The 13770-nt window shown below is 40.7% G+C and overlaps 1 protein-coding gene across 7 annotated transcripts in view; it reads left to right on the top strand.

Annotated features, from left to right (window-relative positions):
• Positions 1–8607: 8607 nt before the first annotated feature.
• Positions 8608–13770, top strand: part of FUT8 (fucosyltransferase 8) — a 291085-nt gene continuing 285922 nt past the window's right edge. For 5 of the 7 annotated variants that reach the window (XM_029950671.1, XM_029950665.1, XM_029950668.1 and 2 more), the window contains exon 1: positions 9559–9909. The gene's annotated coding sequence lies outside the window, so the exon portion shown is untranslated. Of the gene's footprint in view, positions 8709–9558; positions 9910–13770 lie in introns of those variants that run through there. The other 2 variants (XM_029950670.1, XM_029950669.1) reach the window with 2 other exon arrangements.

Here is a 13770-nt window from a genome sequence, read left to right as displayed (position 1 = left end):
GCTGAGTTATTTTGTTGGTGAGAAGCTAGACGGTCCATGTGGAGACAAACTCCAACAGAGTCCACCTGACTTCATAAACAAAACATTTACTAGAAACAGTACATTGGAGAATTTGCTAGACCAGTGTGAGGCTGAGATTGAGTTGAGCTGAATTGGTTAAGTATTGAGAAGACAAGGACGGAGGGGTAAGATCTCTATGTGACTATCCTGGGATGAGAGGCGTTATAGAAAACCGAAGGAGAAAGTGAGGGAAAGGAACAGGATGTCAGGGGTGTCAGTTCCTGTGTGTGCCCACCCCTACTTCTGCTAATGGGTTTGCCATGCTCAGGCACATAGCCCCTCCTGAAAGGGCAGCCGCCACCACTTTGACACAATAGTTTGCACCAGAATTAATACCTGACTGAAGGCCAGAAGACCTATTATGTGACTTAGTAGAGAAAGGCATAAAGACCCAACAAGATTTCCCTCTCTGGAGAATGTGAATCAAGAAACTGAGAATTTGGAAGTTAAGATTGTGTCTTATGCTACGAAAAAGATGTACTATTAGGGAATGAAAATCATGAGCCTCAAGAAACTAAAAGGTAGAATAAAAAAATGGAAGTCAGTCGGTTCTGAGAGAAGAGCAGAAGAGCAGAGAATGACACGGGGACCGTGGAGGGATGGAGACATGGGTCAGCAGATCTCCAATTGCCTCAGTGGTTTAGCTACAGGGAAAGTTTTGGTTCATGTATTTTGAACTGAAACAGTTCAAATCCCCTTTTCCTTGGAGTAACCTGTTCCTTGGTTCCTTGCACCTTAAAGAGCTTAAGTAAGTTGGATAGACTCTCAGCCGTTTGACAGAAGTGCCCCAAACACAGGGAGTGTATTTTAAACTAAACAATCAGCCTTGAAATAAATATGTTAGCTCCACTTGACCCTATCTACATGAGTTTACAAGGAGACTTACTTGTAAACTGTGCCAGTGCCATTTATAGGGACTGTTTTTAGAACCTTTCCTCTTTGTTTTAAATACCAACACTTGTGTTGTAGCGTGTACTGGCAAACTGAAGTGACATTCAACCTTTGCTTCAGGAAATCTTGTCAATCATCTATTTCTTTTTCTTTCTGAGATTCTGTTTTCATGTCACTTTGACTTTGGGTGTAGATCAGATAATAATAATAGTGTCCACAAAGGCTTGCTTTAGCTTAGGGTTTTTGCAAAGCTATAAATGGCTAACATTTGTTGTGTGCTCTGTGCCAGGTGCTGTTCTTAAGGGCCTTACATGTAATAACTCATTTTACAATCATGACAACCTGATGAGGTATATAATATTATCATTCCCATTTTACATGAATGAAAAAATGACACATAGTTTTAAAAAGTTTCCCAAGGTCTCATCACTAGTAAGTGGCAGTACTTGGATTCAAATAGAGTTAGAATCTACTTTCTGAACCATGACTCTGTATTGCCTTGTTCCCATAGAAACTAAAGATCCTGACTAACCAGAGGTTATGAGTACTTGATACCCCTGGCAGTTATATCGCAATGAAAATTAATTAACTCATTCAGCAAATATGATACACAGTGGTGATCAAGACAGAGGGGCAGGGTCTCTGCCCTCAAGGGGCCTTCTGGTGTTTCAGACTTTTGTCAGTTTGGTTAGAGTTAATTTTCCCCCTCAGAATCTAATTTTCCTTCTGGGAAACTCGTAAGACAGAGTTTATGCCCCTGTAACGCAGAACCTTGGAACTTTGGTTACTTTAGCAAGACTCATTCTTATTGGAGTAAGTATTTATAATGTATTGACAGTGGTAATTTTTTTTTCTTGGCTGGAATTTTTCTCCTTGAATTTTTTTTCTCTTGCACGTACCTCATCCTTCCCCAGTCTGTATCCCTTCCTGACCTCCCTCCCATCTGTATCTTTATTTTTGGTTTAAAAATTTTTAAATAGTGTAGTATATACTTGTCCTTGTTACATTTCTTTCAAATATTTTTGGATTAATTTCTCCTTTTGTAGAAAATTAAAGATCTAACTTAACATAATTTATCAAACTAATACGGCATTGTGTCAGGATTGGTTTCTGTGGCATGTAATAGAAAAACCTAGAGAACTGTGGCTTCAATAAGAGAGAAGCTTATTTATTTATTAATTATTTATTTATTTACTTATTTATTTATTCACATAAAAGAATTTTGGAGGTGAGCAGCCCAGGACTGCAAAGTTATCAGGGAGAAAGTTCCTTCCTCACTATTATGCTGTCCCCAAGGTTTGTCTATCCTCCTCATCGGCCAAGATGGCTAAAAGGGCTCCAGTCATCACATTATGGCCCAGGAGGTGGAGAACACATAAGAAGCATATATTCCTTTCTTTTTTATAAGTTTTTAAAATGTTTATTTTTATTTATTTTGAGAGAGATAGAGAGCAAGCAGGGGAGGGACAGAGAAAGAGGGAGACAGAATCCCAAGCACGCTCTGTACTGTCAGTGTGGGCCTAGAACTCACAAACAGTGAGATCATGACCTGAGCCAAAATCAAGAGTTGGGCACTTAACTGACTGAGTCATTCAGGTGCCCCAATTTTATTTTTTAGAATAGAAGTCCCATACAAAATTTCTACTTAGATCTCAACAGCCAGAATTTAGCCATGTGGCCACACGTATACAATGGAGACTAGACAATATTAGTTTTTAGCTGAGTGGCAATATGACCATCTGAAAATTGGGGGTTGACTCTTATGGAAGAATGAGAAAACAGATATAGGGATGTAATTTGAGGTCTCTTCTACAGGTACTTTACATATAGTTGATAAAAATTTATTGATTCCTTTTTATAAACTTAATCATATTCTTAGAAGGATCACTCAAGTTGTTAATAAAGATAATAAATTTAAGGATTTTCCCTTTTCTTATTTTTTTACTTGATGATAATATAATATAGCATGCCACTGCATTGATCACATCTAAAATAAACCCACCTGAAATTAGTTTATGCAAAGTAGGGAATATATTAGAAGAATATTGGGGGAAAGTTTGGAAGAGGCAACTCAAAGCAGAAGGAAAGTCAGAGATTCTGCCAGTGGTCAAGAAAACCTGGAGCTGAGAACTCCGGTATAACAAAGGCACTTTCTTCATCTTCTCCTCTTCCCTCTGTCCATTGACTGTTTTTCTCAATTCAGAATGTGTTTCTTCACTTGGCCAAAAACAAAAACATACAAGCAAACAAAAACCCCCTCCAAAACCAAAAACATGTCCGATGACATCTCCCAGATTACATATGTAGCTGACTTGAGATGAGCTCTCTTACAAAGTCTAAAAATCTTGGAGGACTAGATTTATTGGCCCATTCTGGGGCAGGCGTCCACCTCTTGACCAATCAGCTGTGGCCAAGGACCAGTCAGTATTAACAAGGCTTTTCTTGCTGCCATCATATGGTAGATGTATGGAAGTGGGAGGAGCAGTTCCCATACGAAAGGCAGGTGCTGGCTATACAATTATATAGGCTACACTATAATTATACCTGCTGGAAAAACACAGGTCAGTGGTCTGAATTAAAAAGGAGAACAGAATCTATGCTACTGCAAAAAAAAAAAAAATTGATTTAGCTATGAATAAACACCATTTGATATGTCTGCAATATATGGAATGTTTATTATGTGTCAGGCATTATGCTGAGTGCTTTTTACAGGTTGAGTCATTTATTCCTCACAAGTCTATGAGCTAGAGATTATTATCCTCTTTTACAGATGGAAAACCTGAGCTCAGGGAGGTTAAGTAACTTGTCCAAGAACATATTGCTACTAAGTAAGCTACATTTGTCTTAACTCCAGCGTTTTTAACTACCAGGGTATTATACTGTCTCATTACTTCTCTGTCTTCAGTTGGAAACTATAGTTTTTGATTTTTGATGAAACAATTATTAGTTATTTTTTCTTCCCTAGTTCTGCCATAACAAAGGTATGTGAACTTGATGAATCTTGTATCTGGGTCTTAATCTCTTCATCTGTAAAAAGACTGGGTTGTAGTACATGAATTTCCCCCCTTGTTAGTGCAGGAAATATTTTATTTCTAAAGGCAAGAGTATAAGCTATGTTATTAAAATTTTTAAAATTCATCTAATATTTTTGAGTGCTTCTTGAGTCATATCTGTGTTAGGAACTGTGATGAAATTAAAGATATACAAGATGTAATTTCTGCTTATGGTCTTATAGAGAAACAAACAGAATTATTATTTTGCAAAATTAGAAGTCCAGAGAAGAGTATCCTTCAGGAGTGATACAACCAATAGCTCAAACGTATATTCAAGGGTTTTTCTCTATGTTTGCCATCTTCAGTGTGTTGACTTCATTTTAAGGTTAATTCCTCTTGTGGTTGTTAGATTGCTGCCAGTGGCAATCTCTATAATGCGCTGACTCATTGTACCTGGTAAGGGAGAATCCTCTCCCCTAAGCATGCACTAAAAATCCTTCCCTTCAGTCTGATTGGGCCAGTATACCCCAAGACTGTAATGGTTTTCAGGCATATTAGGTTATACCTGAATTATTAGAATTAGAATTGTCTAAGACCTAGTATAACCTAGATTGCAGGTCATGCTCCAGTAAAAAACAACTCCAAATCTCAGTGGTTTGAACAATAAAGGTATACTTTTTATTCATGTATCCATCCTTACCTGATGAGGATGGAAGACAGCGTGTTCCATATTGTCCTCTTGTAGGCACGCAGGCTGAAAAGGCTGTATCATCTCCAATAATATTTGTTTTGAGACTGGGGAAAAGTAAACATTGTAAGAACGTATACTTGCAATTAAATTTTATAGCTGGAGGTGACACACATCACTTCTACCTACAACCTGCTATAGACTAGTGACTATAACTAGTCACATGGTTCAGATAACTGCAAGGGTGGGTTTGAGTGGTAGGCACGTGTGTGTGAAAATGTAATGTCTTTATATGCATGGAAAAAGATGGTAAGCAAGTCTCTACCATACTAGGGAATTAATTTCTTGATTGACCTAGGCTAATTCAATTGCCCTTGTATAGCTAGAGATTGGATGGTTACCTAAAAAAGAAACAAAAACTGGGGCACCTGTGTGGCTCAGTCAGTTAAGCAGCTGACTTCAGCTCAGGTTATGATCTCGCAGTTCGTGGGTTTGAGCCCCGTGCCAGGCTCTGTGGTAACTGTTGGCTCAGAGCCTGGAGCCTGCTTCTGATTCTGTCTCCTTCTCTCTCTGACTGTCCCCCACTTACCTTCTGTGTGTGTGTCTCTCTCTCTCAAAAAATAAATGTTAAAAAAATTAAAAAAACAAACAAAAACAACAAAAAAAGAACTCTATTAATGAGGAAGGAATAGGAGTAGATGTGAACAATGTAAACTATATGATGCTTTATCTCAATGAAGAAGAGATTTCAGCCACAGAGAAAAGTCATAGAAAGGGATAGTTTTATAAGTCTTTAAATTGATCACTTCACTTACTCTTTTGATTGCAAAGATTGGATCTGCTCTTTAATGAGTGGGTATAGATTGAATTTCTCTTTAGGGAGTTGGTTCAAAGTGACTTAAAAACATTTACTGATTTTCAAAGTATAGACTGTTTTTCCATATTTCATTGTGGTTGCTGGCAATGGTGTGTCAAGCTGGCTAGATTTATAGTTTCAAAACAAGCGAACAACCAACTTTTCTCTAGACCACCTCCTTTATTTTACAGATAAGAAAACTAAGGGCCAAATGGGTAAAATGATTGTGTCAAGGTCCCCTTGTTTATCTGTAATAAACAGTGCTGCCTTTTGAATGATTTCCTGCAAAATGGAATCCTCTAAGCAGATGTATCTAGAGCAATACTTAGTCAATAAAGACAATTAAAGATTATTAAGAATATTTCCACCACTGACATTCAGTTGGTCCACATTGGTAGAGATGGAAGCCTTTCTAAACTATTTGATAAGTAGCGTCTGCTGAGAGCCTCTTTAACGCCTTTCTGTGACCTCATAGATTCCATTATAATAACAGAATGTGTCTCAAGGGTTGATTTGAGAATAAAATGATAGAGGCAAGAGTTTATCATGGCACTTGACACTCAGCAATATTACACTTAGGCTATTATTTTTATTATAGTCATTAATAACATGGTAGTAGTAAACTTCAAACTAGTTCCTGCATGAATGTTCACAATTTTGGAAATGTGATAATATTCAAGTTCATTAGCTTTGATCTAGCTAATCTCTCTATAAAACGGCCACTCCTGTAGTCACTTTAACTTTCATTTTCATCTTGTTTATTGTCTAATGGTTGAGGACTCCTTGCCTCACTCACAAGACCCCACAGCTCTGGTTGATGACCAAGAATTTGACGCAGTTTGCATAAAAGAATATAATGTACTGACAAGGTTCTACTGGTTCTTGGTATAATATGACATAAAGAATGTTCTGCACAATCTCTTGCTGAGCAGAAGTTACCTGAAGTTTTCAGATAAGCAAAGATGGGTCTAAAACTTAGTTTGTGAACGAAGGTTGGAGGAAGTGGTGGAGCACTTCTATTTGTTTAAGCAAATATCAGAAACTAGGAGTGATGATAAGCAGAGGCAGGGCACTGGAGGTGAGAAGAGAGAGTGAGAGGGCCCCAGAAGCAGCAGTGGGTGGTGGGGGTGGGGAAGCTGGAACTTGTGGAGAAAACATCCTTTGACAAAGATGTCTTCTGGTGGCCAGTAATACTTAGAACCTTTTGGAGATATTCGCTCTCTCGGAAACCTAACCTACTAAGAGAAAGGAAGAGTTTTAGTAATACTCCTCTCTGGAGAGAATTAAAGAAATGTGTTTTTTAAAAGCTGGACCTGTTGTGAATTTTTTTTTTTTTTAATTCATTATTGGCCTCAAACTCAGGTTGTAAAGATTTGTTCCGGAAGTCAGTTGTATAACTGATACTTCCAGTTCTGAGGTGGCAGTTCAATCTTGGGCTTGTCCTGGAAAGGGCTTTGTTAGCAGTGTTCTGTCACAGGGTGAGAAGCACATTGCCTCAATAGAGCACAACCAGAGCTGCTAGATAAATATTTTCTGAATGTATTCTAGAGACACCCAAGTTATTTGGCCTTTTAGTATGTAATATGCCATCCTACCAAAAGGCACTAAATCTTGGACAAATATTCCTAAGAAAATTTTTTTTTCAACAAAAAAGGTAGAGAAGATAAGTATTTTTAAATTTTTAAAATATTTTATTTTATTTTGTAAGTTTATTTATTTTTGAGAGAGAGAGAAGGGCAGAGAGAGAGAATCCAAAGCACGCTCTGTGCTAGTTGTATGAACTCCAATGTAGGGTTTGAACTCACAAACAGTGAGATTATGACCTGAGCCAAACTCCAGAGTTGGATGCTTAACCAACTGAGCCATCCAAGCACCCCAAAAGATTTTATTTTTAAGTAATACCTGCACCTAAGGTGGAGCTCAAACTCACAATCTTGAGATCAAGGGTTACATGTGCCACTGACTGGGCCAGCCAGGTGCCCTGAGAAGACACATATTTTAATTTCTACAGTTTTGGAAAGGAAAGATGAAGGCCAGATAGAAAACTGGATGTCTTGAGGCAAATGTAAAATAAAGCTTTGAACTTGGAGGTGTTAAAGCATTATAAAAGAAAGGTTTAAAATTAAGCATGCTTGCTAAAATATTTTTTAAAACGCTGTTTAAACTAAGAAGTAAATACCTATCTCACTTCTGACTTCTAAAAAGTATCTAGAGTATGACTTATAAGACTTCAGCCTTTACCTCATCTTACTCTGGCATAAACCTAAAATTTCTGTTCATTTCCAACTACCAAAGCTTGTGGCCCTTAGAGGAGAATTCCGTTCTGTTTGTCACCTTGGTAGAGAAACCTGTTTAGTGGAGGACAGCAACCATGCATTCAATAAAAGAGTGTTGACTATGGATATACAAGCTCTCTGAACTAGAACATAATTCTGATTATGCCGGTATATTTTTGTGTGTGTGACTTTACATAGGTCACCCTACTTTTCTTTAGTTTTCTCTTCTTACAGGGATATAACAGTCATAAAAACGACTGTAAACTACTTTGCTGAGAGCTTTTTCATTAAAGGACTGACGATAAATACCAGAGTCACAAGGTCGAGCAAATCCAAGGAGAAGCTGAGCTTCTTGAGGGCAAGGAACTTTTTTTCCTTCTTTGAAAACCCGCAGTTACCTTATTTGTTTTTCTGTAACACAGTTCCTGGCTTATAAAAAGGTCTCAATAAATATTGTAAATTCATGAATGTTATAAGGCAGATTGCAGTCTTGGCAGACTAGTGCCTTGTAAATCTCTTTTCTGTGATCTTTTTTATACTCAGCATCTAAAACACCGCCGTATTTGTTCTGGGATAAGTACCTAAGCAAGGCACTTAGAAACACCCATGTCTAGAGAAACTATTTTTCTGTCCTCAGGGCACCATCTCGCTTTTCACAGTACTGCGCTCCAGGCTTGGGATCTGGGTCCGGAGGCTACAGGGAAGAGTTGGGAACGGGAAGCTCATTCTCCGGCCGTCTGATTGGTCGGCTCGCACTCCACTCACATGGCTCGCGTCTTTGATTGGACACCGTGGCACCCCCTCCCTCGGCCCGCGACTACTTTGTGTGCCGGGGCTGCGCGCTTAAGTCCTACGGCTCAGCACTTCGTCTGGGCCGGGCTGACCTAGCTCTTCGGCCCACAGCTGTGCATCGCGGGCGCCAGGAATTTCCCAAGTGCGTGCGGGTAGGAAGCATCCTAGGGAACCCCTCCTTCCCAAAGTTCTCTTTCCCGTTCTGAATAAACTTCCGCCTCAAAGGGGCTGTCGCAGCAGCGGGTCGGGGGAGAGGCTAGGCATCAAACTCAGGCCGTTGTGGGAGGTCTTTCTGTCGGGGCAAATGTGGAAACAGTTCTCAGAAGATAAAACAGGGCTCCGCTAGTTGCATGTGGGTGCGATGCCATTCTGTGGTCACGCCGCTAGCTGTAGCCGAATGGCCAGACCGCGCTGCAGGGGCGGAGCAGCAACGATCACCTCTAAAAAGTAGCAAGGAGTCTGCTTCAGTACTAGTGCTCCTTAGGGCCGCGGGCTGTACTGGTGCGGGCCAGTCCGTTCCCGGCTGTCGAGAATACGGCATTCCCGGGAGATGGCGCTCCCGGGAGTGGGGAGTTCGGCTCCACTCGGCCCCAGCAGCCTCCGGCCTGCAGGCGGTAGAGGGCGGCCTACGCTTGTGTTGGAGCCGGCGCCCTAGCGCAGCTGCTGCCCTGCTGGAAGTCTCCCGGTCCCTCTGTGGCCCGCGGCTCCGCCTGGCAGCGGATGCTGCAGCTACGCTATCCACGGCTCAGCGAGAGGGGGCGGGAAGAAGCCGTGGCACATGCCAGGGTCGCCGTAGGTGGCAGCGGCCGGCGCATGCGCGCCCTCTCCCAGAAGCCTGTAACGCCGAGGGGCGCGCGCCCCCACCCGCGCGCGCACGCCTGCGCTAGCCAAGGGTTCCCCGCCTGCGCTCGTTGTCAGAGGCGCTCCGGCGCGTGCGCGCGTTATCTCCGGCGGACCCGAGTAGCCAGGTTCCCTCGGCTCCCGGCCCCCGCCCCACACCGCCCCCTCCCAGCCCCCAGCCAACCCGTCCCCTTCTTCTCTCCGCGGAATGGGGCCGGCGCTGCTCGGGGTCGCGCGCCCGGGACCCGGCTCGCGCTCGGTCTCGCGCTGTCAGCGACTGCCCCGCTCGCGCCGCCTCGCGCTCTCGCTCAGTCAGTGGCGCCGAAGGCTCCGTTAAGCAGCGGCGGCGGCGGTTCCTGTTTCCGTTTCTTCGTCTCCCTTCAGTCGGGAGTAGCATCCTCCACCCAGCCACCCCTCCCACTCCCCAACGGGGCAGCTGCAGCTGAGGGCTGTGGCGGCGGCGGCGGCGGTGGCAACTGGGGACGGCGGAGACCGCCTCTGCTCCCGCCTCGGGTAAGGGGACGTTGGGAGCCGGGCCCCGCGCGCCGCGGGGTCTGGGGCTGGGCTAGCGCGGGATTCGAGGAGGCTCGGGGATGCGACTGGGGGCTGTCGCCGCTCTTTTCCTCCAGGCGTTCCCTGGGCCTGTTGCTGCAACTGCTGCTGCTTACCCAGCGGTTCCCGGAAAAGTGGGGAGTAAGCCCCCGGGACGCTCTGGCTCGGCCCGGGGGCGCGGGCTGAGGGTGAGGGGCGCCTGCCGCCGCCGCTGTCCTCGGCGTCGCGCATCCTTGCTTCGGGCAGTGGCCGAAGCCTTGGAGGGGAGAAGGGATGATGGGGGCGGGGGTGGGAGGTGTCCCTCTTCTCTCTATCTACCTGCCCTTTCGCCAGCGACTCGGTCCCTATAGTCACGGACTGTGGGGAGCAGGATGCTTGTATGTTGCGGGGTTTCGTGGCGGGGGGTCCTCGGGCCAGAAATCCGGGAGGGGACCCGTACTCAGATCCGCTCCCGGCGAGGGGCCAATGCCAGGGCAGTTAGAGGCGTGAGTGCCACTGCATCCCCCAATTGATGGGGAAATGATGAGCTGGCGGCTTTTGAGTATCAAAACTTATTTGGAAAGGTTAAATGAGTCTTTATTTATTAAAGGAGATTTGTCCTGCAAGAGTGAGTGGGTTGTCGGGTGCAGCACCTGTTCTTTTACTGTGGGGATTGCAATCTTGAGCCACACAGAACGTCAGAGACGCAGTGTATTTCTTAAGTTAAGTGGCAATGACTTGATTAGGGTTTATCTCTGGTGAGCTTTTAGCGTTTTGCCATATATTATTAGACTTTTGATTGAGGCCTTGGAGAAAGACACGAAGAGGTGTTTTCTTCTATCCATGTTGAATTAATTAACAGTTGACTTAAGCCAACTCAAGAAGGTGAACCTAGGAAAGTGAGAATCTCCAGTAATAACCCCAAACCTCAAGGTAACGTAGAACAAATTTCAACAAAAGTTTTCTGTCAGTTTAGAATTAGGCTCATCACGGGTAACTGACTGAACTTTGACTTGGCTGTCTTTAGAAACTGTAGGCAAGGATTCATTACAGTTTTTTTTTTCTTGTTACTCCTGAGGTTAAGTGTATATTTATTTTCTTGACTAAATTTAAACTTCATGTTTTTATGCATAATTATTTTAAAAGTGCATTATATAGAAAACATTTTAGGAGAGAAATTAAACGTAACAGTGCTATACTGAAATGATAGAATAAGTTGTATTTTCCCTTCTTTGAAATAACCTAAAAAAACCCCTAAACGTATATTAAATGATAAGGTCTTTTACATTGCTAGCCTTAGCAGATATACCATAAAATGTGTATAGAAAGTCTTAATTGCTTGATTTGTAAATACAGGATTAGGGTAGTAAGGGTAAGATGGGCATTCAAACATTTGAATTTGTGATTTTACAGTTGCATAAGTAGAAATGTAGGGAGTTAGAAATGAATAGGCTATAAGGAACGTAGAAGGTGGTTTGGAGACATGAAATTTCCTTTTGCTGCTTTTATAAATTGAGAATTGTACTTGAAGAGTTGAACAGCTGGAATGAAACTTGCATAGATTGCAGAAACATGCAAAAGTGTATTTTTGATCAAGTAGTGAGTTAACATAGGAGTATATTGTGGTTTATTAGGATAGTGATTCAAAATAATTTCCATAAAATATAGCATTATATAGATTGTTTTGGATGGTCTTAAATTTCAAGAGTCACTTGAAGTTATTTTCCTGCAGGTCAGTTTTTTTTTTTTGAGATATATGGAATTTTAAAAATATGATTACATTATGCAGTGTTTTATTTCAAGGTACTGGAATTTCCTTAGAAATGGTGAATTTTGAAATTTGCTAGTGGTTTGGAAAAACTGGTGGTGTTTATTTTTTTAAGTACAGTTATATTAGTAGGTCGGTCTGGAGGGGGAGCTAGTGCCAAAGCAAAGAAAGCATAGCTTACTAGGTGTTTGAACTTTAAAATGCCCAAACCCAGATTTTTATGACCCAAAGGAATATAAATTTTTAATTAAAAGAGTAAGGGAATTGATATGGACATATATCTGTACATAGTTATTTGTGGAATATACGTGTGTGTTTGTGTGTGTAATATTACAAATTAGTTAAATTTTTTCATGATATGAAATAAAGGAAAGTATATGCTTAAAGCTCATTGAAGTTCTCATTTAAAATCTCAGAAAATATGCCTCATAATGTAGAATGTGTGATAGTAAGTTTCTTAATCTTGTGCATTGCATCAGAAGGGAAGTATATCTTAATCCTTTGTGCAAGTTGTATATTTTTAAATTTTTTCTTTATAATATCTACAGTTCTAAAATTTCAAAAATCAAGTAGAGTCTTATATGGGCAAATATATTGACTGGGTAGTTAGTAAGCTAAATATTTATTAAGAGTAGAGACACTTTTATTAAGAAATGGACCCTTCAGACATGTGGAAAGCAGGATCCCAAGGTCACTTTTTAACCTCTGTCTCCTGTAATATAATGCAGTGAGTCCAGCTGGTTTACTGAATTGAACTGTGCCTTTGACTATAAAGCAATTATTTTTTGGTTTATAGTGCTTTATTTAGATTTCACAACGTAATTATTTAGATACGTTAATTTACTTTTCACTCTTCACATAGTCTTCAAATTCAAGGCTAGAAATTGATAATATATATATATTAAATTTATCAGAATATTTTGTTTTCTGAAAATAGTGTTTGGGCTGTTTGTTCTCCATTGCTTTCCATTATGTAAATTGAATCTCAGTGCTGATAAAATAAAACATAAATTCTTTGAAAGGAATGGCCATACCTGTGAGATGTAGAATAGTGAGTGTTTACTATTTTTAAGGGTATATACTATAAACTAAACAGTGTTTTATAAGACTTGCCGCAATATTTTTATGTATTTTTTTCCAATTTTTAAATGGTTATTTTTGATTTACTATAAGCTGCATTACTAAATTTCCTGGTTTAATTAAATGGTAAATATACACAATTCATATCATAGAACATTTATAAGTGTTTCCATTTATAATAATAATAAATATTAAAAATGTAATTTTATTAAACTTAAAAATAAAGAACAACTAAAATTCTAAACATTACCGAAACTACAAATATTAATATTAATACATGCATCAGTACTGGTCCTGTTGCTCCTCTTCAGATGAAATACCAACTTCCAGGCTTCTACAGTCAATAGTAGTGTAGTAGGTGTAGCCTTTAAAGGACCAGTACAAGATTTCCTTTGGTTCCTTTCCTAATGAGTCTGTGCCTTATATTTCTGTCCCATAATGTATATAGTTTCTTTTTGGCAGTTTGAGTTCTTATTAAATTGTAGTTTCCTATAATAAGAAACATTTTTAAAAGTAAAAGATACAATTTTTAAAGAACCGTTTAAAAATTCTCAACAGAAGACTATTATATGGGGATGAGTATGCATTTAAAGTACACTTTTTAAGGAATTAGTCTGGTCTCAACCTTCCTTTCTCTGTGTATTCTGCTCTCCAGTCTACAGCCCCTCTTACTCAAACTCCCTCCATATCCCACAATTTTCTCTTTGAAATAATTAGGGATCAAACCAATAAAATGAATGATATCCTTCAGTTGGCATAGGTTTATTCTTCCTTGATTAAATAAATGACTTTATATCAATCTTTGCAGTATGCTAAACATGTAACCCATATAAACTTTACTTTTTATTAAAAATTTTTTTTTAATGTTTATTTTTGAGAGAGACAGAGACAGCCAGCAGGGGAGGGCAGAAAGACAGGGAGACACAGAATCAGAAGCAGGCTCCCAAGATGAGCTATCTGCACGGAGCTGGTCTCAGGGCTTGAACCTACAAACC

Source organism: Suricata suricatta, chromosome 9, assembly GCF_006229205.1.
Source record: "Suricata suricatta isolate VVHF042 chromosome 9, meerkat_22Aug2017_6uvM2_HiC, whole genome shotgun sequence".
Classification (NCBI taxonomy): Eukaryota; Metazoa; Chordata; class Mammalia; order Carnivora; family Herpestidae; genus Suricata; species Suricata suricatta.
The sequence above is the reverse complement of the archived record's forward strand: the minus strand, read 5'-3'. Positions and strand labels throughout refer to the sequence as shown.